The sequence below is a fragment of the Adiantum capillus-veneris genome, chromosome 23, assembly GCF_014529385.1.
Source record: "Adiantum capillus-veneris isolate H3 chromosome 23, ASM1452938v2, whole genome shotgun sequence".
In the NCBI taxonomy this organism is placed as follows: Eukaryota; Viridiplantae; Streptophyta; class Polypodiopsida; order Polypodiales; family Pteridaceae; genus Adiantum; species Adiantum capillus-veneris.
Genome location: NC_140953.1, coordinates 45,269,496 through 45,294,987, shown reverse-complemented (window position 1 = coordinate 45,294,987; position 25,492 = coordinate 45,269,496).

Below are 25,492 nucleotides of genomic sequence, written 5' to 3'. Positions count from 1 at the left end.
CCTAGTAGGAAAGGTAAACAGAATGATCTACAAAATCATCACAAAGCAGGTGAATAACCACACAGGAGACTGGGATAAACATCTCATGGACGCTCTATGGGCCTACCGAACATCGTTCTGAACATCATTAGGTTTCACCCCTTTCCATCTAGTTTACGGAAAGGAGGCAATTCTACCCATTGAGGTACAGATAACCAGCTTACGAGTCATGGCTAGCCAATTACAGTGCCCAATTGTAAATCTCCGCAACCACATCCTGGATCTGGAAAGGCTCCAACTAGATAGGGAAGATGCAATCAATCACTATGCAGCACAGGCAGAACGACGCCGGCTCACCTTCAATCAAGGGCTTAAGGAAAAGGGCCTGGAAAAGGCATGTTAGTATTGAGATACAACAACAGATTTGACACCAGGAAGGACAAGAAATTTCAACCCCGATGGGAAGGACCATTCATTGGCAAAAGGCACTATGACAACAACAACTATAAGCTGATGGAAGCAGATGGGAGAATTCACAAGACTAGAGTCAATGGATGGAGGCTAAAAAGGTATTTCCTTAGGTTTGATCCAGAGTTCATGCTAGATATTCCAGAAGAGGGAGAACCCTCCAACTCCACGACTAAAGAATCAGAGGTAGGGCTAGAAGCATGAATGCCTCTAGCCAGATGAGAGGGCCAATGACGGCCGGTTTTCAAAACCGCGACCGCGAGAACCATACCCCAAGAAGGGGAGAGCATATTACCAAGAAAAAAAAAAAGAGAAAAAGGAGGTTTCTTTAACATTCACCACTCCTCTAGGCTTAACCACTGGCGGGGCGCCACCAATTTGGCCACATCTCTCCTACTATTGGGCTCCGCCAACACACTCTCTCTCACTTACGTTGCGGTTGCATAACCGGACCCAGTGGGCGCATGAAATGAGATACCACTGTCACACCCCCCCTAGCGGAACGCCAGTTTTGTAATATTCCCTCTCTCTCTCTCTTCCATTATTCTCTCTCTCTCTCTCTCTCTCTCTCCTCTCTCTCTCTCTCTCTCTCTCTCTCTCTGTCTCTCTCCGCTCGTCCATATCCCAGCCCTAGCGGGCCGCCATACTATATACCCCCCCCCCCCCCCCCCCCCCCCCCCCCCCCCCCCCCTCTTTTCCTCTTGTCCACACCCCCTCGGCTTCACTCTCCTCCCTATACCCACCCCCCTTGTTTTCTTTCCACCGGCGGACCACCGCCCTACCTCTTCACCTATCTTCCCCCCCCCCACTCACACACTCTCTCTCACTCTCTCCCACGGTGAGAACCCGCCATAAGAGATTCTCTCTCTGTCTCTCTCTACAACTACAAAGCCCCCCCTTTTTTCGCGTTCACTAATCTCACCCCCCCTTTTCTCGTGCTCTCTGTCAATCCCGCCACATGAGCCCGTCCCTCAGACTCCATCCCGCGCGCTCTCTCCGCTTGAAGGCCGCAAGCATGAACACAAGGGCCCAATTTCTCTCTCTCTCTCTCTCTCTCTCTCTCTCTCTCTCTCTCTCTCTCTCTCTCTCTCTCTCTCTCTCTCTCTCTCTCTCTCTCTCTCTCTTATCCACCCTCACCACCATGCACACCCCCACACCTCACACTCATCCCGCGTGCTCTCCCGCCATAGCCCTCAGACGCCATCACACTCTCACCCCATCTCTCCTACACACACCATACACCCCCCCCCCCCCCCCCCCCCCCCCCCCCCCCCCCACACACACACACACCCCCCCTCTCTCGCTCTCTTGGTGTCACCATAGCCGCATGCTGGCCCGATCCTCTCTCACCTCTTCTCTGTTGTGCTCGCCGTCAGTAGCCCATGCGGGCGCATTGGTAAAACACACACACACACACACACACACACACACACACACACACACACACACTGATAGCCGACTTTCGGAAATCAAAGAAAAAAAAAGGAAAAAAAACTCATTTCACACCCCCCCCCCCCCCACTCTCAGTACCCCCCCACCGTAGCTTATTCCCCCCCCCCCCCCCCCCCCCCCCCCCCTACGGGCATCGCATAAAACCCTCTCTCTCTCTCTCTCTCTCTCTCCCATTTTCCGTACATACCCCTTCCCTAACTCTCTCTCTCTCTCCCAATTTACCCTCCCCGGCTAGGCAGAGGCTCTGAAAAAATTCCCCGAGCCCTCTCTCGTGCTCCTTCTATGTGAGACGCATGGAAACCCTCCCCCTTCCGCTCTTCGTATTCTTACACTCACACCCTCACCCTTACATTCCCTCTCACATTACCCCCCCCCTACCACTTTTCCCGACCTCCCTTTGGTCCGCTAATATTCCTTCCCCGACCCCTCCTCCCTCTCCCCCACCTGCTCGCCTCACCCTCCCTCGGCCTCATTACCCTCCCCTCGGCCTCATTCCCCACCTCCCCTTGGCCCGCGGATATATTCCTTCACTCCCCCCCCCCATTGACTTATCTTCCCCCCCCCCCGTCCTCAAGCTCCCATGCAAGACAACCCCCCCCACTCCCTCTCACCCAAACATCTCCCATACCCCACAACCCCCCCCCCCCTCCCTCTCAACCACACATCTCCCATACCCCACAATCCTCACCCCTCCCTCTCCCTCACACTCTCCCTCTCAAAGCTCAACGCGGACTCTCTCTCTCTCTCTCTCTCTCTCTCTCTCTCATCCGGGTGCTCAGGCCACGCAAGCATGGAATCCACTCTCCCTCTCCCTCTCATGGGTAGTGCCTCACACACCATACCCACACACCCACAATCACCCCCCCCTCTCCCCTCTCGCCCCTCGCGCTGTGCGCAGCCGTCCGCAGTCCACGCACACACACACACACGCCCTCACCGGCAGTGCAGTCCGCAATACACAAATACACACAGACACAAACACACACACCCTACACACACACACACACACACACACACACCACACATACACTTGCTACCTCTATTCTACCCGCCCATCCGCCTTGCGTAGAAAAACAGGCCGCCGGCCATCCACCTGAAGAAAAAACAAAAAACAAAAAACTATATATACATTATATATATATATATAGCGCCCCCATCCCACGCACGTTTTTGCACACACATGCCTATACAAAACACACACACCCGCCGTCATGCACGAATATATATACACACACACACGCACGCATATACGCACTGCACCGCAAATACAAAGAAAACGGCTACGACATCAACAAACAAAAGAAGAAGGATCTAAAGCATGCGCCGCCAACAACAAAAAAAGAAAATGCACTGAACGCATGCCCCGGCCGACTTCGAAAAGAAGTACGCTCGACACCGACGCACCGGCAACACGCCATTCACCGGCAACACGCAACCACGATGCCATCCCAATAATTTATAGGTTATTTTCATCATTATCTACAGTTTTCACCCGAGCCATAGTAAATTTCCATTCTTTGTAAATATCCTCTCTCTAGGTGATGGTCACAAAGGCCCACCTAGAGATTCCCCTCTTTTAATAACCTCCGCAAAACAAAGCAAGGGTCAACCACACCGGGCCCACCACTTGCTTTGTCTCCTTGATTAAGATTACCCTAACCACACTGTGATTACCATAATCCAAGTAGCCAATACCTATAAATTGGCACTGAAGGTCACTATTGGGGGGGGGGACAATTCATGAGGAACCAAGAATTTGGTATAGTGTAGTAGGAAGGATTGACACTATCACCATCACGGGGAGGGGGCTTGTGTGTTGGATTTGCCTTGTGAATTGCACCATGCGAAGGGAACCACATCCATCTCTCGACTCCAATGGTTGATGCACACACGTATGCACGCTCTTGGTGGTGAGTATTCAAAATCATTGAACCGCCTTACAGAACGCACCAAGTAGGTTGCACCACCTCCTCCCCCTACCTCTCTACCACCAGGGCATATCGCCTTGTAACTATTGCAGAAATAATTCGCGCTCACACCCCCGAGGGTTTTCATCATTTGCAAGTATTCTCTCTCTCTCTCTCTCTCTCTCTCTCTCTCTCTCTCTCTCTCTCTCTCTCTCTCTCTCTCTCTCTCTCTCTCTCTCTCTCTCTCTCTCTCTCTCTCTCTCTCTCTCTCTCGGTGTATAGGCTTGCGGTGTTCATATCATCGTGGGTTTTGTGTCCTAGCCACTCAAAGCTAGGTGGTGCCCCTTGTTCGCTTTCCCGTGGCAGGCTCGAGGCGCGCCATTCGGACCCCGGCGTTTTAGAGGCCATCGGGGTTCGGGGTTCGGGGTCCGCTTTACGTCCGTCATTTGGTGCCCCCATTGAGGAGGGATTTTCTAAGACCCTTCAGTTTACAATGGTGAAAGTGACGCCCACTATCAATCATGGACGAGTGGCTGAAGGAACTTTCTAACTGGAGGACGGAAGAAGAGGAGACGAAGGAGGCACTAGCCACCTTCATTGAGGTGCTACTGCCAGGCTGCAGTGTCATCAGTGTTCAAGAGGTAAATTCTCTATCTCGTGTCACTCGTTCTAAGTATCAGGTGGGAGATTGGTGAAGTGCCATCACTGTTGTCAACCAAGGCACACGGTCGATGAGTGCCAACAACGAAGGCAGCGGAAGGGCTGAAGTCATCTACATCTACATTCATCGCAAAGAAGTCATTCACGTCAAGGAAGGGAAGCAAACGGTGAGGCCTCTTTTCCCTAAAGAAACTGCAGACAAAGATATCACTCCAAAGTGGCCTAAAGGGGCTGCTCGAGCCAAGGGCAAGGAGAAGATAGGCTAGCCTGGAAACACATGACCCCAAAGGGAGAGGCATCTGGCCAAGCAAGTGCTTCAAGCTCAGAGAGCTGAGTTGTACCCACTTTGTCAAAGAAGAATTCATCCTAAGCTAAGCGGCGGAAGGTCGCCTACCGATTTGCACAACGCATGCGAATGCTACCAATCCACTTCGACAATCCATAAGAAGAAGTGGTGAGAAGATTCCCATGTCCTAGGGAAGAGTGGTTCAGCCTACTGCTCTCGCTGTTTTGGGAAGCGAGTGGAGGACCTTCCTCCTCTCCCTGTACAACTTATCCTGAAGAAGCTCTCTACCACGAAAGAGACCCAGTGGGCTGGAGACGAGCTGCAGCTGAATGGAGTAGAATTCATGCAACACGCCGATTATGGAAATTACCTACAATTGTTGTTGTCCAAAAGGTTGGGAGTGGTCAGACGCGTCACCATCACCCCATACGTGCTGAGCAACGAAGGAAAGGTAGAGCCCATGAAAGGCGACGACCTCTTGTGGATGTGCCGACTCATCAACACCGGCACGGTAAGAGTATAAGTAAGTATTCCACCCTCTGTGCATGATGGAAAACGGGCCGACGGCATTCCCGTTCAGATTCCTGCAGCATATGCATGTGAATATCTATGTAGATAGGAAAGTCTTCTACCAACATAAGATCGTTTACCTATTTGGTGTGGCGGTACTAGGAGAAATCCTCAATTCCCCGAACCCTATCATTCTCCCCATATTAGATTACCATCATTCCTTTAATGTCTCTATTTTTATCTTGTTTTAACCTATCCATCCACCTCTGTAAAAAGCCGCTATGAGCCGCTGTTGTTGATGTTTTTTTTAAAAAAAAGGAAAAAAAGAGAGAAAAAAAAAGGTTTGTAATTTCCCGAGTCACCACCATGGCAAGTGTTTCTTTCCCCACGTTCAGTGGAAAGAAGGGAGAGGATCTCACCACCAACTTTTTGGATGATTTCGACATTGCTTGTGTCGTCTCCAACAAAGATGACGACGCTTCATGACTTAGAATTTTTCCTCTACTGATGAAAGTAGAGGCCAAGTCCTGGTATAATGCATTGCCCCACGCTACCAACAATGCATGGGATGTGTTAAGAGCTGCTTTTGTAAAGAGGTTTGGTGGAGGCACAACCTCGGAGAAGCTATGGTAGCTACTGACAGAATTAAAGTAGGGAGGCCTGCTAGAGTATGCCACCTATGAGTCAAAGTTTGTGGACTTATGGGAGAGATGGGTTGCCACACTGGAGGAAGGTGAAGGAGTGCCTAATTTCCTAAAGAAGGACTGTTTCATTGCTGGTCTATGGTCGCCACTTAGAGAGAAGGTGAAGGGAAGGTTTCCTGCAACATATGAGTTGGCAGTCAAAGTAGCCCGCCTTAAAGACAAGAAGCTGTGCATCCAAGCAAGAGTAAATGAGTCAGAGGAAACAAGCTCGGCCCGACCAACCCTAGTGGCTGCAACAGCCAATCATAGAGTCCAACCACAGGAGGCATCAGAAGAACAACAAGACCTGCTGAGTTGCATCACCACCCAACTAGAGAGTTTATATGTGCATCTGGTGCAGCAAGGGCATGCATCTGGCAGAAACCTAGAACAAGGAAGGGGACAACGAAGGCAGAACCCAGAGTACCACTGTTACAACTGCGGGGAAGACGGCCATGGAATGTACTACTGCCCACACCCGAGGAGGCAGAATTTCAATGGAGGGGGGAGACATAATCAAATCTCTCCGCCAAGAGCAAGACCACCACCACCTAGGCAGCCGAGACCAATTCCACTAGTCCAAATCCTGCGACCACCTGTACAACAGCAACCACCACCCCAACCTCTCATTCCGCCACTACCCCCACCACCTGCTGTGAACCAAGCGGTGAGTGTTATTAGCTTAGAGGCTAAAGGAAAGGCGAAGGAAGAAGAGTCAGCTTGAGAGAAGCACAAAGGAAAAGCGAAGGTAGAAGAAGTGGATGCTATGGGAGCGAAGCGTGCGAGGCATGAGGAGGCATCTCAAAAAGAAGAGAAGATGAAAGGGAAGGCCGAGTCTAGCAAGCAAGCAGCTAAACCGCGGTGGAAGATAGACATTGTGGACTTCTCACTAGGTGAGGATGCACAACCCTATGACTTAGTTCAGGATGTGTTAATGCAGGGGCCGAAGATAACTTGGCCCCAATTACTCCACCTTGCACCCAGAATGAGGAGGCAATGGACAAAAATGGTAAGTACCAAGAAATCAAGACCACGGATAGCTGGGGCTATCTCTGGGAGGGATCTCGATGACATCCTGCTAACCATGGACGCTCACATCAAAGGGCAGCGGATTTCAAACGTCTACATAGATGGTGGTACACAAATATGTGTCATGAGTGAAAAGATGATGCACCATCTAGGTCTAGAGGTAAGTAGGCCGGCACCCTGCCGAGCCAAGATGGCAAACAATGTAAGAGTAAAATGTGTAGGCATTGTAAATGCGGTCAAAGTAAAAGCATTCAATACAGAAGTGGAGGTAGACATCTTTGTCATGCCACACAAAGGGGAGGGCTACCCCATCATTCTTGGAAGGCCTTGGCTTATGGCTATGGAAGCTAAACAAGACTGGAGCACCAGGATGATCCAGATGAAGGATGCCAAAAGGGAAGTCCATATTTTACGACATGAGGACTGGAAAGCAGCGCAATATGATCTTGGAGGCTTCAGAAGACAAGTCCACCAGCGACTACTTGTCTACCTCGGGAGAAGACACAACCACCACCGATGGGAGTGACAATAGCATCGAAGTAATGGGAGTCATTCTTAAAAACCCAGACAGATTAGCACAATCTGAAGTAACCTCGGCAAACCAAGAGGGATCACCAGGTATGCAGTCATTGGAGGATGCAGGTAAGCTACAAAAAATGCTCTCAAATGAGTTAACTAATGAAGAAAGGAAGGAGTACGTCTCCATGTTAGGTAACTTCACTACTTTGTTCATTGATGACTATGATAAGATCACAGGAATTACAGTAGTGCAACACCATATAAAGCTCAAGGAAGGTAGTAAAACCGTAGTACAAAAGCTCAGAAGACTTGGAGTAATCCAACAAGAGGCATTGCTTAAAGAAGTAAGAAGTTTGCTACAAGCAGGTTTCATCTACCCTGTCGAAGACTCAGAATGGGTCTCCCCAGTAGTAGTCACACCAAAAAAAAAAGGTAAGTGGAGAGTCGTGTGGATTACAAACCTCTCAATGCAACCATGAAGAGAGACCACTTTTCCCTCCCATTCCAGGATGAAATACTCAATGAAGTGGCAGGTCACGAACGCTACACAGTGTGTGATGGCTACTCAGGATACTTCCAGATTAGCATTGCGGAGGAGGATCAGAAGAAGACAACCTTCATCACCCCTTGGGGATGTTTTGTCTACAGAGTGATGCCGTTTGGCCTCACTAACGCCCCAGCCACATTTTAACGCTATGTGACTTTTGTTTTCCAACCTTAATTTGAAGCATCAATACGGGTTTTCATAGATGATTTTTGCATCTATAGCTCGCGAGCCCTTCATTTAAGCAAAGTCTATGATGGATTAACCAAGCTGCAAACCTTGGGTGGCCAACTCAACGTGGACAAGTGTCACATTGGTGAGAGCAAAGTCACTCTCCTTGGTCATGTAATTTCAGCAAAAGGGATCGAGGTTGACCTAGCAAGATTCAGGCTCTGGTATCTTTATCATCACCCACCACCGCCAAGCAGCTGGTTTCTTTCCTTCAGAAGGTAAGATACTTAAGCAGGTTCATTCAATTGCTATCTCAAGTGGTCCTTCCCCTACAACAACTCACCCAAAGGGATGTTTTCTCATGGAGTGAAGAGAATGAGCAAAAGTTTACTGAAGTGAAGCAAGTCCTAGCTAAGCTTCCCACTATTTCACCTCCTAAGTGGGACGAGACATTTTATGTGAACCCTAGTGTGGGAAATGATACACTGGGAACAATGCTAATGCAAAAGGATACCAAAACTTCTTTCATGCGCCCTATTTACTTCTCTAGTCGAGTCATGACCCCATCAGAAAAAGGATTCACCGAAGTAGAACACATGGTTCTGGCACTAATGTTTGCTACCACAAAGTTCCGCTCCTATCTTCTGCCTAGACCATTTGTAATCCTGAAAATGGAAGAGGTTTTCCAATATGTAATGCGACACATGGATGTCTCATCTAGGATCTCAAAGTGGTTAATTAGACTATAAGAGTTTGACTACACCATGCAAGTAGAAAACTCCACCAAGGCTAGTTTAGCGGGAATTCTCACTCATCGCCATTATGAGAAGAAGCTGAAGGTCAACACGGAAGCAAAGGAAGGAACACCAGATAAAGAAAGCCCTAAGCTAGAGAGAGCTCACTCTCTTTTCTTTGACGGAGCATACAAGAGAACAATGGATCAGTCTGCAGCAAGCATGGTCATCTTCAATGAACAGCAAGAAAGAGTATTCTCCATGGGGCAGTTATTACACTCCCACTCCAACAATGAAGCAGAATATGCAGCCCTAATCCTTGGGTTGGAACAATGTATTTCACAAAGAATTCAACGCTTGAATGTGTTCGGCGACGCTTTGCTTTTGATAAGGCAGATAAATGGCACCTGGGAATGCAAAAATCAGGTTTTACTTGGTCAACTTCGCCAAGTTAAGGACCTTCTGAAGAAGTTTGAAGCAGTGAAGCTCTTCCATGTCCCCAGAGCAGAAAATCAAGAGGCAGATGCACTAGCTAAAGAAAGAATACAAGATGTTCCCGTAGGAGCAATCAAATTAAAACTACCCCTCTTTCAAGGTAGTGATGCTATGCCTGATATCATCAGCTTTCTAGATACAGGAGAATGTCCAGTAGGACACACCAAAGGCCAAAAACAATGGCTGGTAAGGAAGGATACTAGGTACCGCCTTATAGACGACCACTTGTATTGTAAGGGCAAAGATCAAATTCTTAGGCGGGTGCCAACCTCCAGTGAAATCACAGAGGTAATTTCAAGTTTCCATGATGGCGTCTGCGGCGGTCATTTTGCTCTAGATATCACCAATAGGAAGATTCTACAGGCAGGATACTTTTGGCCTAGTTTGAACAGAGATGTACACCATTGGTGTAAAACATGTAAGGCTTGTCAAGTGGACAGTGATCGCACGCTAACCTACGAGCCACAAACCCCTATCCTTTTATATGGTCCTTTTGAGAAATGGGGAATAGATGCAATCGGTCCCTTACCAAGGGCCCAATCAGGTAAACTGTACAACATAGTGGGTGTAGACTACATGACGCGATGGGCAAAAGCAACGGCCACCCACCCGCATTACAGCCGAAGAGGTGGCAAAGTTCATTTTTGAGCATATCGTTTGCCATTGTCAGGAGTTTTTTGGATCAAGGGATTGCGCATATGTACATACCCATGCATGGTGCATCGAATAAAGGATTGCCCATTTTCCAGAGCCAGGTGGTTACGTGGGGCCCACATGTGTACAAGTAAGACAGCATGTACATAGTGCATCGATTTTCATTGTTACCAGTACCAGTGTGTTTTTTTTACAATAATGAGGAGTTGTTAGTGCATAAAAATTCTCGAGGAAGCTACCCACGGGCCGACGACATGAGGTAAGCAGGTGCGTCATATGGCATCAAGTGGCGCCAGGAGGTCGAATGGGGTCAATACTTGCACGTGGATAAGTACGGACACAACGTGGGTGTTTTCTTGTGATAATTATGCAGAGAGGTCATCATGAGGACCACTTTTTGGGGCCACTTCACATGGTGGTGGGATGCATTATTGAAAAAAGTCGAGTGCCAGGTATACGTATGGATGCAGCAGGGTGACAACTATGCACTGCGAGGTCAGTTTTTGGCCTATTCGGGGTCTGTTTGAGGTCATCTAAAAGGCCAAGGGTTCCCAAGTAATAAAGCTAAGTGTGGGAGCTGAAAAAAGAGAGAGAAGACCAGAAAAATAGTGGAGAGAAGAGGAGGAACAACCGCAACTATGTTTTTGGGGTTTTTGGAGCCTGTTTTGGCCGTAAACTGCTCATCCGAGGTCGGATTTGAGTACTTTGACATTGTAGACTGGGGTTTTGGGCTGTTCCGGACGCGATGGCACTGTCCATTTTTCCAAATTTCTCACTGTTTTTCTGTTGTTTTGGCTGTGTAAGTTTCTCCTATGAGCGAAGCTTCTGCTCCAATTTATGATTGTATCTGGCATATTTTACCCATATTGTGTGAGCTATTTGCCCCATTGGTTTTGGCCCAAGCTCATTTGTATCTAAATATCAGAAGTTCTCTTCTTTTGAGCTGATTTTTTTGGGTGTGTGTGTCTGTGTGTCTCTCTGTGTGGAGTGGGTAAACAGACAGTCTCTCTCCTCTCACTCCATCGGTGTGTTCCCTGTCTTGGCCAGGTGGATTGTGTAAGCCGAGTGGTGCCCCATAGTGTGTGTGTGTGTGTGTGTATCTTCCCAAGAGTGTGTGTCAGGTTATTATAGAGGCGTTCTGTGTGTTTCCATCCCGCTCACACCGTTTCGGCACCCCTCTTGAGATAATATCAGATAGAGGACCACGATTCAGAGGTGATTTGGTGGGAGAACTGATGAAGAAGTTAGGCATCACACGCCGGAATTCCACACCATACTACCCACAATGCAATGATTTGGTAGAGAAGGTAAATGGAATGATTTGTAAAATCATCACAAAACAGGTGAACAACCACATAGGAGACTGGGATAAACATTTCATGGCAGCTCTTTGGGCCTACAGAACAACGTTCCGAACATCACTAGGTTTCACTCCTTTTTATCTAGTTTATGGGAAGGAGGCAATTCTACCCATTGAGGTACAAATAGCCAGCTTAAGAGTCTTGGCTAGCCAGACACACCGTCCAATTGTAAACCTTCGAAACCACATCTTGGATCCAGAGAGACTCCAACTGGATAGGGAAGAAGCAATCAATCACTATGCAACACAGGTAGAACGACGCCGACTCACTTTCAATCAAGGGCTTAAAGAGAAAGGACTGGAAAAAGGCATGTTAGTACTATGATACGACAACAGATTTGGCACTAGGAAGGACAAGAAATTTCAACCCAGATGGGAAGGGCCACTCATCATCAAGAAGCGCTACGACAACGGCAGCTATAAGCTGATGGAAGCAGATGGGAGAATTCACAAGACTAGAGTCAATGGATGGAGACTGAAAAGGTATTTTCTTAGGTTTGGCCCAGAAGTCCTGCTAGACATTCCAGAAGAGGGAGAACCCTCTAACTCTACAGCTGAAGAAACAGAAGAAGGGCTAGAAGCATGAATGCTTCTAGCCAAGAGGCAGAGGGCTAATGATAGCAAACTTTCGGAAATCAAAGAAAAAAAAAGGAAAAAAAACTCATTTCACACCTCCCCCCACTCTCAGTACCCCCCACCGTAGCTTATTTTTCCCCCCCCGCCCTACGGGCATCGGATATAAACCCTCTCTCTCTCTCTCTCTCTCTCTCTCTCTCTCTCTCTCTCTCTCTCTCTCTCTCTCTCCCATTTTCTCTACATACCCCTTCCCTAAATCTCTCTCTCCCAATTTACCCTCCCCGGCCAGGCAGAGGCTTTGAAAAATTTCCCCGAACTCTCTCTCGTGCTTCCTCTGTGTGAGCCGCATGGAAACCCCCCCCCCCCCCCCTTCCGCTCTCCGTATTCTTACACTCACCCCCTCATCCTTACATTCCCCCTCACATTACCGCCCCCCCTACCACCATTTTTCCCCACCTCCCTTTGGCCTGCTAATATTCCTTCCCCAACCCCTCCTCCCTCTCTCCCACCCGCTCGCCTCACCCTCCCTCGGCCTCATTACCCTCCCCTCGGCCTCATTCCCCACCTCCCCTTGGCCCGCGGATATATTCCTTCACTCCCCCCCCATGGACTTATCTTCCCCCCCCCCCCCCCCCCCCCCCCCCCCCCCTTCCTCCCTCTGACCCACACATCTCCCATACCCCACAACCCCCCCCTCTCGCTCTGACCCACACATCTCCCATACCCCACAATCCTCACCCCTCCCTCTCCCTCACACTCTCCCTCTCAAAGCTCCACGCGGACTCTCTCTCTCTCTCTCTCTCTCTCTCTCTCTCTCTCTCTCTCTCTCTCTCTCTCTCTCTCTCTCTCTCTCTCAGTGCAGCCGTTTTTTGACCTAGTAGACAGCAATCCACTCTTTTGATCATAACTTCTTCATCCGAACTCCGATTTGGGTGATCTATAGCCTCAATCGAAGAGCACGAAGTCCTCTACGCATTGATTTAAAGATAAAAAATTTCAGAGTTATGGAAGTCGTTTCTGTAGCAGAATTTCCGAAGTGAACAGGTTCAACAAAATTGATTCTCATCTCCTATTTTACATACAATGTCTTCCGGCACTCGCAAGGGTTCTTCTTCTTCAACAAGGTCCACAACCATTGTGGAAAATGATCCAAAATCTCCTAAGTGTGGAGATAGCAACACAACCACCCAACCAACGACATCGGAAACCATGATCATGGCGTACTTGGTATCATTGCAAGAGACCGTAAACAAACAAGGCGAAGACTTACGAGCACTTGCAATGGAGAATGGCACACTAAGGGTACTTGTGGTTGAGAATGAGAATCTCAAGAGGACACTTGAGATGCAAACAACACGTTTGATGCAACTTGAAGAGGAAGTCAAGGAATGTAAACGCTCTCTTGTGGACTTGAATGCTTTGAAGGAGCGGATGAGCAAAGTAGAGCATGACCATGTATTGAAAGAGGAGAAATTTGACACTATGAGCCGGGATGTATGCGACATGAAAAATGTATGCACAAACAAGTCTTGGGCTGATGTATGTGGTAGCAATGTGGTTTCTAATTCCTCACTTATGCAAGCTATGGTTCAAACAAAGAATGTTGAGAATGTAGATGTGGAGGAGTTGAAGGAACGGGAGCGACGTTCCAAGAACATTGTTATTCGTGGAATTCCCGAAGAGAAGTTAGAGACACCTCCTTCTCTTGCAATTGTTATTGAAGATTTCTTCAAAACCCACTTTGGCATGTCCGGAGTTATGGTCTATGGAGCACATAGAGTGGGGAAGCAAGGAGCTCCTCGCTCGGGAGAACGGCCAATTGTATGCACCATGCCGGATGAGACCAAGCGAAAGATTATCCTTGATAATAGTTGGATCTATTTGAGGAATACAAAATGTTTTGTATGTGAAGATCGCACTATTAAGCAACAAAATATGCGTCGCAAGGCATATGAGGAAAAGAATAATAAAAACAAGGAAATCTCTCATGAAGAAAATGTGCCCAAGGAGGAGGCAAGTCTCTCAAGCAAATAGGGATGCGTGACCTATGAGACCGAGTTACAATTGAAAATATGCTTTTGGAATTGTAATGGATACCCATGGAATGCGGGGGTTGGCATTGATGAACTAACAAGCAAAGCCGATGTTGTACTTCTTGTTGAAACTTGGGAGCATGATACACAAAGGATTAACGGCTTGGAGGATTACAATGTACATTCATTGATGTGGTCAAAGAATCTCAAGCAAAGAAGAGGACAAGGAGGGTTAGCATGTATGGTTAAGAAAGGATTGGAAGATTTTGTATCAATTGTGAAAGATGACAAGTACAAACGTTATGTATGGCTGAAAATTATGACACTAAAAAGAGCACCCATTTTTGTAGCCGGTTACTACATTCCTCATCATGATTCTCCCTTTTATACTTGCATGGATAGAGATCAACCATTTTCTGATTTGGAAGAGGACATTGCTTATTTCAAAGGTGAAGGTGATGTTATTGTATTTGGGGATATGAATGCTCGCACAAAAACATTGCAACATGATACTCAACAATTTGATATGCCATACATTTCAAGGGAGTTGGAGGAAGTTCACTTGTATGATCGTACTTCAATGGATGAGAAAGAGCCGGATCACTATGGAAAGTTACTTTTACACATGTGTAATAGCACGGGTATGCTCATTGCCAATGGTGTATCTTTGTGGAGTGGAACCAATGGATTTACATGTAGAAGACATAATGGGGATAGTGTGATTGACTATATGCTACTCTCTGAAGCCATCATGTATCGCATAAAGAGTTTTATGTTTGGCCAATGGACCCCGGAATCCGACCATCGCACCTTATGTATTGACCTTTCATGTGGAGAAGCAACTAAGCACGATAATCTCAGCCAAAGGAAAGAGAAGTTATCACTATGTATGGATTTCAAACGGGCACCAATGTACATTGAAATGGTTGAGCAAAAATTATGGATGACAAAGCTTCAATGTGATGCACCATTGGAAACTAAATGGGAAGCTTTCAAGAAAGATATTTGTTCTTGTGCAGAAGAATGCTTTGCCATAAAGCATCTCCATGGTATCAACAAAGATAGACCACGCAAAAGGTGGTTTGATAAAGAATGTCAAGATGCTCGAAAGTCCTTGATAAAGCTTGATGCAACTATGGAAAAAGACAACTATCAAAGTCATTTGCATACATACAAGGCATTGATTCAAAAGAAGAGAAGAAGATGGGAAGTAAAGCAACAAGAATTTCAAGTCCAAGAAAAGGCACATGCATGTGGAAGATTTTGGAGAAACTTGAGAGGCAAGCGGATTGAGAATTTTGGTAACTTGAGTCTAGTGGATATGTACACACATTGTAGGCAATTATATGAGCAAGAAAATACTGAAAAAATGCCATTTTATGGTTCACTCCCATGTATGCCGTCTTTTTTTACTATTGAGGATGTATGCGGTGGGCTTGAAAAGTTGGCCACTCGCAAAGCGGGAGATCTTCAAGGTATCAAGCCGGAGATGATCAAATGGACGGGAGATTTTACCCATGAGTGGATGTGTGATATGTTCAACCTTGCACTTCAACATGGTATGCCTTATGATTGGAGTACTAATTGGGTTAAGCCTTTGCATAAAGGAGGGGATGTAAAGAATGTAAGCAACTACCGGACTATAATGATTGGGTCTCTTATGGCAAAGTTGTTTGGGTGCATAATGGAAATGAAATTGAGTGATTGGGCTGAAGAGAATGACAAGCGTGCAAAGGGACAAGCGGGTTTTCGTCGATGCCATAGCACCATTGATCATCTTGTCACTCTTCGTGTTCTCATGGAGGAAAGTCGGTTGAAAGGCAAGCGATTGTATTGTTGTTTTGTGGACTTTAAGAAAGCCTTTGATATGATTCCAAGTAACAATTTGTGGAGAAGGATGGAAGAACTCCAAGTGCCAAGTGAGTTTATGCTTGCTGTTTCTCGAATCTATGAGAAGGTGATTTGTCAATTGCGCATGGGAAGAGAAATTTCAAAAATTTTTGTAAGCACTATTGGGGTTAAACAAGGATGTCCATTGTCACCAACTCTCTTTGGTCTATGCATCGATCAATTGGAACAAATGGTACTTGACTTTATGCAAGAAGAAGGCATTGAAGAGGTCACTATTTGCAATGCGGTAATCATGCTTTTGTTGTATGCGGATGATGTAGTGCTTCTAGCACACACTTTAGAAGATGCACAAAAGCTTATGGTTGTCCTTGAGAACTTTTGCTTGCATAGTGGGATGATTGTAAATGAATCCAAAACAAAGGTTATGCTTGTGAAAACCAACCATAAGGAGAAGCCATGCATTGTGTACAACAACCAGACACTTGAAGTTGTTGAGAGCTTTAAGTACCTTGGCCTTGAGGTTCCATCCAATCACAAGTGGCATGAATGTGCTATGCGTCGTTTGGAAGCGGGAAAGAGAGCATATTATGCATTTGAGAATATTTGTAATGCGGGAAACATCAAGTGTTGGGTTCTCAAGAAGTATCTTTTTGATGCATTGGTGACACCGGTTCTTCTTTATGGAGTTGAAGTGTGGGGTGGGAGCATCTCAAAGTCTACTTGGAAAGAGTTTGAGAATGTCCAAAAGCGTTTTCTTACAAACTTTCTCCAAGTTAAGACACAAACACCATATATGCTCCTACTTCTTGAGTCGGGATCTCTTCCAATTGAGGTTATGGGCATGGAAAGGGTTGTGGAGTACATGATAAAGATGCGTCAAAACCCCTCACATCAACTTCCTACAATTGCATGGGAAGCAAGCAAAAAAGTTCAAAAGACGCATAAAAGCAAGATCTTGAGCACGGGATGGATGCAAGACATAAAGAAGTGGTTTGGGAGATGGGATGCATTACACTTGCTACATGATGCTTCAATTGACTCTCAAGTGAATGAAGCTTTTCTACAACGCCAATGTATTACGCTTGGGAGAAATCCGGTGGGTCACGCTTCATACATTACACCACCTATATTGCCCCCAACTACAAAACCATGTTCTTCGCTGAGAGAGGAAACCGTACTCACACTTACATGCTTGAGCCTATTCCCTTGTCCGCGATACGCACTATCACAGCAATTCGGCTTAGCTCCCATTTCCTTCGATGCGAGATAGGGCGTTGGGGCAATGGAGAAGATTCAAATCGATTGTGCACATTATGCTCACTGCAAGTTCGAGAGTCTGAGTACCACACACTACTAGAGTGCTCAGCTTTTGATCACATCCGAAATTGCTTCTCTCACATTTTCAGCCATAACTTAGACCTACACACATTCCTCTCCCAGCCAAAGTGTGGGCTCTCCATTGCGACTCTCATCACTGCAATTTTGGAGCATCGAGAGTCACTCATCAGCCGTACACATACTACATCACATGTAACTTTGGTCCCATAGGTCATATTTGACCTCCGAGGACGATAATAAAATCTCTCTCTCTCTCTCTCTCTCTCTCTCTCTCTCTCTCTCTCTCTCTCTCTCTCTCTCTCTCTCTCTCTCTCTCTCTCTCTCTCTCTCTCTCTCTCATTCGCGCGCTCAGGCCATGCAAGCAAGGAATCCACTCTGCCTCTCCCTCTCACGGGCAGCACCTCACACACCATACCCACACACCCACAATCACCCCCCCTCTCCCCTCGCGCTGTGCGCAGCCGTCCGCAGTCCACGCACACACACACACACACGCCCTCACGGGCAGTGCAGTCCGCAATACACAAATACATACACACACACACAAACACACACCCTACACACACACACACACACACACACACCCTACGCACACACACACCACACACACACACTCTCTACCTCTATTCTACCTCCCCCCCCCCCTCTCCATCCGCCTGGCGCAGAAAAACTGGCTGCCGGCCATCCACCAGAAGAAAAAAAAAACAAAAACAAAAAACTATATATACATTATATATATATATATATATATATATCCCCCCCTTCCCACGCACGTTTTTGCACACACATGCCTATACAAAACACACACGCATGCATATACGCACCGCACCGCAAATACGAAGAAAATGGCTACGACATCAACAAACAAAAGAAGAAGGATATAAAGCACACGCCGCCAACAACAAAAAAAGAAAATGCGTCGAAGGCATGCCCCGTCCGACTCCGAAAAGAAGTACGCTCGACACCGACGCACCGACAATATGCCATTCGCCGGCAACACGCAACCATGACGCCATCCCAGTAATTTATAGGTTATTTTCATCATTATCTTCAGTTTTCACCCGATCCATTGTAAATTTCCATTCTTTGTAAATATCCTCTCTCTATGTGATGGTCACAAAGGCCCACCTAGAGATGCCCCTCTTTTAATAACCTCCCCAAAACAAAGCAAGGGTCAACCACACCGGGCCCACCACTTGCTTTGTCTCCCTGATTAAGATTACCCTAACCACACTGTGATTACCATAATCCAAGCAGCCAATACCTATAAATTGGCATTGAAGGTCACTATTGGGGGGGGGGACAATTCATGAGGAACCAAGAATTTGGTATAGTGTAGTAGGAAGGATTGACACTATCACCATCACGGGGAGGGGGCTTGTGTGTTGGATTTGCCTTGTGAATTGCACCATGCGAAGGGAACCACATCCATCTCTCAACTGCAATGGTTGATGCACACACGTATGCACGCTCTTGGTGGTGAGTATTCAAAATCATTGAACCGCCTTAGAGAACGCACCAAGTAGGTTGCACCGCCTCCTCCCCCTACCTCTCTACCACCACGGCATGCCGCCTTGTAACTATTGCAGAAATAATTCGCGCTCACACCCCCGAGGGTTTTCATCATTTTCAAGTATTCTCTCTCTCTCTCTCTCTCTCTCTCTCTCTCTCTCTCTCTCTCTCTCTCTCTCTCTCTCGGTGTGTAGGCTTGCGGTGTTCATATCATTGTGGGTTTTGCATCCTAGCGGCTCAAAGCTAGGTGGTGCCCCCTGTTCGCTTTACCGTGGCAGGCTCGAGGCGTGCCATTCGGCCTCCGGCGTTTTAGAGGCCGTCGGGGTTCGGGGTCCGCTTTGCGTCCGTCAACACCCACACTTCACCCCATCACCCGGTACACACACACACACACACCCCTCGCACACTCTCTCTCTCTCTCTGCGTCGTCGTTCTCTGCAGTAAACTATATATATATATATATATATATATATATACACACACACACACACACACACACACACACATAATACATATACTCCCCTCGTTCACACACATGCTAATACATACATCCCTACATACACGCACTCACGCTCACGCAGTCACACATACACACACACACACACCCATACACAGTACACGCACGCGTATACGCATACACCACAAAAATATAAAATAAAGAAATCGAACAACATCGACATTGACAAAAGAAAGAAGACGACCAAATCTCGCGACACAGACACCAAAACAAGCAAAGGCGCCGAAGGCATGCCCCGGCCGGACCCCGAAAGTGACGAATGCGTTACACCGATGCACCAGCTAGGCCACCATTCATTAGCATCACGTTCACGACGCCCTCTTCAATAAAAACCATAGGTTGTCATCATTTTTCCAGTTTCAACCAAACCTTGTAAAAAATCCCAAATTTGTAAATTCTCATCTCTCTAGGTGATGGTCACAAAGGCCCACCTAGAGGTTTTCCTTATAATATTTCCCAAGACAACGCAAGGGTCAACCACCAAGGGGCCACCACCTTGCTTTGTCTCCCCTGATTATATTACCGTAATTACACCAGATTATCCTAATCTAAAGCAACCAACACCTATAAAAAGGCACTGAGAGGTCACTAACGGGGGGGGGGGCAAGTTCATCAGAGGTCAGCACTTGGTAGTATTTTGGTGGGAGGGATTGGCAACATTTGCACCATGAGAGAGGGGACTTAGTGTAGCGATTTTCTTTGGAAATTTTTTATATGTGAAGAAGCTATGTCTACATCTCGACTCCAACGGTCGATGCACACACACTCATGTTAGCAAGCTTTCGTGTCAGTGAGTCATCTCTAGAGAACGCACCAAGTATGCTCATTATTTCTCCCTCTATCTCTCTATCACCATGATTTGCCACCTCGTCTGAAATAAGGTTGCTGTAAATATTACAAGAGAATAATTCTCCCTCACACCTCTGAGGGTTTTCATCACCTGTCTATTCTCTCTCTGTGTGTGTGTGTGTGTGTGTGTGTGTGTGTGTGTGTGTGTGTGTGTGTGTGTGTGTGTGTGTGTGTGTGTGTGTGTATAGAATCCGTGATATTTCAAACCACTGTTATCTGTGTCCTAGCCGCTCAAAGCTAGGTGGTGCCCCCTGTTCACTTCACCGTGACCGGCTTGCGGCGTGCATCGGCTCCTGGCGTTTTAGAGGCCACCGGGGTTCGTGTCGCGTTGTGCCCTCGTCACTACTCATTGTGCTATGTAGGCATGTACCCAACGTCTTGTACCTTGCACTGGACCCCACCACTTATGTACCTTCCAATTGAGGAAAATTTCTTTCCCAACCCTAGAGTATGCTATGGATAAGGGAATTTAGGATTTTTACCATGTGTACCTTGTAGACTAAGGCTATGTAGTAAGCATTGATCTAGCATTGTTAGATTGTAGATAAGCTAAGGCTAGGTGAGAATATCACATTTTATGTACATTTATTATTCAACTACTCATTATGAGCTATGGCCATTTATGACTGACCGGCCAATGTGTATTCATTTTTGAGCATTGAAGAATCTATAAATAGATACGTGCAAGAGGGAAATGCTCACTCTTGCACAAGGGGAGATTGCGCCCAACGCATGTGTCTCTCTTGTCTCCTCTCCTTTCTTCTCTCTTGTCGTGCCGGTGTAGCCTTATGTTCTAAGAGGTGAACCCACACGTGCTCTCTCCCACTCTCTGTCTCTCGTGTTTGGCTTCATTATGGATTTGTGTGATTTGTCAAGTACGCAAATTCATTTCTTTGTGGCTTGGAGTGTGCTATTTTGGGTATTTTGCAGGGCCTTATGCACCTTCATTTGTAGCATGTTCTTAGCCTCTATCTTGTCCATATCTTGCTTTATACTTACCACTCGTAGACTTAGGTCTACAATGTTCTATTGCTCTTGTTCGTACTTGAGTTTTATTTGCATAATCTCTATGTTCATCTCCTCATCTAACCTCGATATCATAGCTACCCTAGCTAGATTTGACATTGGTTCCTGAAGGGTTGGTCCTTGGGCCGCTTCAATTGTAGCCTTTTTTGCGGTTTCTTGACTTAATTGATTCCTTGGTTTTTTTTATATCCTCTCTTTTTGTGAGTGTGATAGCCAATTCAGAAGGTATTGCAGCTCTTTGTTTTGATTCTACCTTTTGTGGAGCATCTTTATGAGAGTGTCTGGGTAAGGGTTTTAATCTTGCCTTCTGATGTATCCTCCAAATTTTTTTTGAATTTTTGACACTGCTGATAAGATTTGCGTTCTAGTGACTCTGATAAGAGAGGTACACTAATCATCCTAGGTTTTCTTGCATTTTTAGCAAGCCTTCAGGCTAGTCAACTTCTCTTGGTACCTATTTTATTTTATCTTTTTGTTATTGATTAGTCATCTTGCATTTTGTATAAGCCCTCTGGCTGATCAATTGGACTTGCTGACTGTCTTGTGTTTTTGGCTCCTGGCTGGGCTCTTTTAACAACGACATTGGAAATTATGCTACAACATGGGCCTCCTCTAGACTATATCAGGAGGAAATTAGGTCCTTGATTAAATCCTTAGCAGTTTCTTCAAGTCTGAGTTGTGAGGCTGGGATCTCTTCCTTCTTACTTTCTTCCATGTGCTACCTTGTTTGCTCGAGATGTATCTCCACTTCAGAGGCCTGGTACTCCATGTGGATCAAGGAGGTATGTAGTGGACTTGATATTTTAATTTCTTCAATATGTGTTTCTTGTTTCTGTCCTTTCTCTTTCCTTGCCTTCTCCTCTTGTTAATATATCCTCTCCATCATCCCAACCACATTGTCTTCCTAGAACTTTTCAAGAGACTCCTCTGTAGTAGTAGTAGTAGTAGTCTGTTGATGGCCAAGTTTTATTTTGGTCCTTAATTCCTTGGAGGAGGCACTCTCTTCAAGTTGCTCTTAGGTCTTAGTCCATTTTAAATTATCATCCTCTCTTTCTACTTCTTCTTCAACCAGTCTCTTTGCTGTCTGACCAATCTGTCCTTTGATCTTTTATCTCATCATTGCTGACAAACTTTGAGCTTGTTCTTCTTTCCTAAGTCATTCCATCTTCCTTCTTTTTTGGGCTATCTCTCATTGATTCTTCTTTCTTTCTTCATTGGCCCATTGTTTCCTCTCCTTCTCTTCCTTAATCCTCCTTTCCCTTTGTTCTATTCTTTAGGTGTATACTAATGCTGGCTTTCTATCTTGAAATGTTGGGTCCACCTCTTGGAGTTCCACTTCTTCTTCATTCATCTATGATCCATTAGATTTGGAGTTAGTGGACCCTTCATCTCTCACATATTTAGGTTGTGTTGTCTTCTTTGTATTGGTGGGCCTCGTTGGTGTCAAAGATCCGGCCCCTTTTCTCCCTTGGATTGCCGGATCATTTTTGCCCACTTGTTTGATTCAAGAGCATCCTTTAATGCGTCTCTTTCTCCGACAAGGCAAGCTACTATTTTTGTAAGAACTTTGTGCCTCCCAAGTATGGGATGCCTGACTGATTTGCCCACTATTTCTTCTCGAACTTTGCTACCAGTTGGTCAAACCCCACTTAGCCAGATCAATTGGCAAATTCTTGTCCTGGGATACTAGCTTGTGTAGTGTTGACGCTAGATTTATTTCAGGCCTTGTATACTTGATTTGTCGGTCAAAGTGCATGTGCTGATGTAGGACCCTCATGAGATGTGCGGTCCTCTTTTTTTTTATGATGCTAAAGGTTAGGAGTTTTACTGTGCTAATATCTTTGTCTGCATAACCCTGAGGTTTCATCGGCTCCCCTCTTGGTAACTTGGTGATCTTCGCTAATGTATCTAGGGTTATTTCTACCATCATCTTTTACCCCATGGTATTTGTTAGCATAACTTTTTCTTTTTATTCATCTACCTTCTGTACTGTCGTGATTAACTCATGGGCTCGTCTGTAGTCTGATTGGACTATGGGTTTTGCAAGGAAGTCCTTGACTCTTATCCTTGTGATATCCATGTCTGCATTCTATGGTGTGTATGCAATGGTGTTGAAGTCTTTAGGCATGTGAGGTGCCTCCCATATTCTTCCTTGTTCATCCTATCAGACACATTTGAGCACTATGAGGCCATGTTGCTATTGGTTGGAAGGATTTGTTGACAAAACACTCCCTTGAACCCGAGATGTTCTCCATATACTTGGTAATTGTCGTTTCTTCTAGTTTGTATATGCTTTGATGCCTCATCTTCTTAGGAGTGCTTGAACTTGCATGTCAAAAGCAAGATCTCACTATTTAGTGCAAGACTTTGAGTCAAGGTAGTTTAGCTACGATCAATTTTTCTCTCTTAGTTAGTTATGTCAGCTTCCATGTGTTATAAGGTCTAGTTTGTGTAATTTGGGTATCCCTGGAGTCCCTTGACTGAGCATTAGCAAATGATCCTTTCTAGTGTCACTATTTGTCAGTCTGGTAGCATCCTTGGTGGTCATCACTACCATATTTTACCTTAAAAGTTTTGTTAACCCGTATTTGAATTCTTTTTCTCTTTCTGGTTCTTTGGACTACCCATTTGGTATGTTTTTTAGCTCAATTCGTGATTCTATTTCCCCAAATAGGTCTCATTGTAGTAACAACGATAACTGACACCTATGCCAAACTGTGCAAGAGTGGTACCATCTGGTTTCTCTGGTTACATACTTTGTAATCATGCCCTATATGCTATAGTCGGCTAACTGTTCCAATCCATTCTTAGGGTTTTTCTTTGCTAGTGAACCTTTTGCACTAGACTTATGGTTTTTTGATAATCTACAAGCTTCTCCACTAGCTTCCTAGGACTTCTCGTGTCTTGGGCTTTGCTATCATGGATATTTGTTAGGAAGTTGTCTGGAAAAAAATGCACAAAAAACACACATTTTATTTTCAGTTGAGTTCTGTGAAGAATTTTGCCCTATTTCTAGCTATTATAACTCTCCATAAGAGTTAGTGAGCTTTGGGGTACCAAATTCTCAACTTCACTTTGGCCTCATCCAAGTTATGATCATTTCAACCTGTGAAACAAGGAATCCTCTTCCCCTTTAGATCTTTGGTGTCTCAAGGTGGAGCTAAGTATGCACTACAAGGGTGGATTTAACCTACTGGAGCTAGGGATACCCCTTTTTCTGAGACTTGACATGTGTGGCAACAATCGCACACATGAAGACTTTTGGCTGGTTATGGTATCCTTGGATTTTCTGATCAATTTCAACTTTTGTCTGCATGTTCCTTGGGTCTTTCTTGAGCTTTACCTAAAGGAATTCCTATATGTGGGTTTAAGATCTAGTCAATCGTGACTTGTTTGGTGAAAAACGCGCAAAAAACGCTCATTTTTACTTATCTTGAATTGTGACCATCTTTTTGCCCGATCTTTTGCAACAATAGGTGTCACTAAGGGTGTTTGAGCTTTTAGTGTCAAAATCCCTAAATTTGCACTGTTCTTTGCCAATTTACGACCCAATGTTGTCTTTTCAGATTGATATGCCCTAAATCTGTGTTTGTGTGAGGATTTGGTGGTCAGTTTCACTGTGGTTTGCACTTGGGGACTTGTTTTGGCTAGGGAAATCTGTTGGGAACTTTTCTTACCAGATTAGGGTGGGGTGGCAGCAACTTAGGTCACTGCCTTTTGTGCCTAGTTTTTATGAAACTTCATGGGTGTTCCCCATGGCTTGATGGGCATGTTTAGGCCATGTACCTGTTATGTGGGCCTGTAATTGGTCAATTGATCTAGTTTTTAGCTATCTGTTTGGTGGTCCATTTTGGATGGGGTTGGCATCCATGGGTTCCTTTTCATGAGATGCACTTGTGGATTCCATTTATGCTTGATTTGGACCTAGGTTGCAGTAATCGTGATAGTTGGCACTTGGCAGCTGGGTCTGACTACCTGGTACTTGTTCAATCCTCACTCCCTACCTGGTAATTTTGATGCTATGCATATTTATTTTGGTGATCGCATGTGGTGTCTAGATCCTATTCTTTCCATGTGGTGAGTGTGCTAGTGTTTTGCATACATGCATGATCTAGATAGGGTTAGAGACTCACCACTAGCTTCACTTGCCATGGAGACCATTGTGTTGTGCATACAAAAGCTCAGAAGTTGGCTTGCTTGTTGATCTCCTCTCTCTCCCACAGGGCTCTAGTAGTCAAAGGAGCTAAAGTTTCCCCCTATGTTAGTATATGTGCCTAGTGCTCTTAGAGCCCAACTTTGGATTTTGATCCCTTCAGCTTTGTTGCATACCCTATATTTC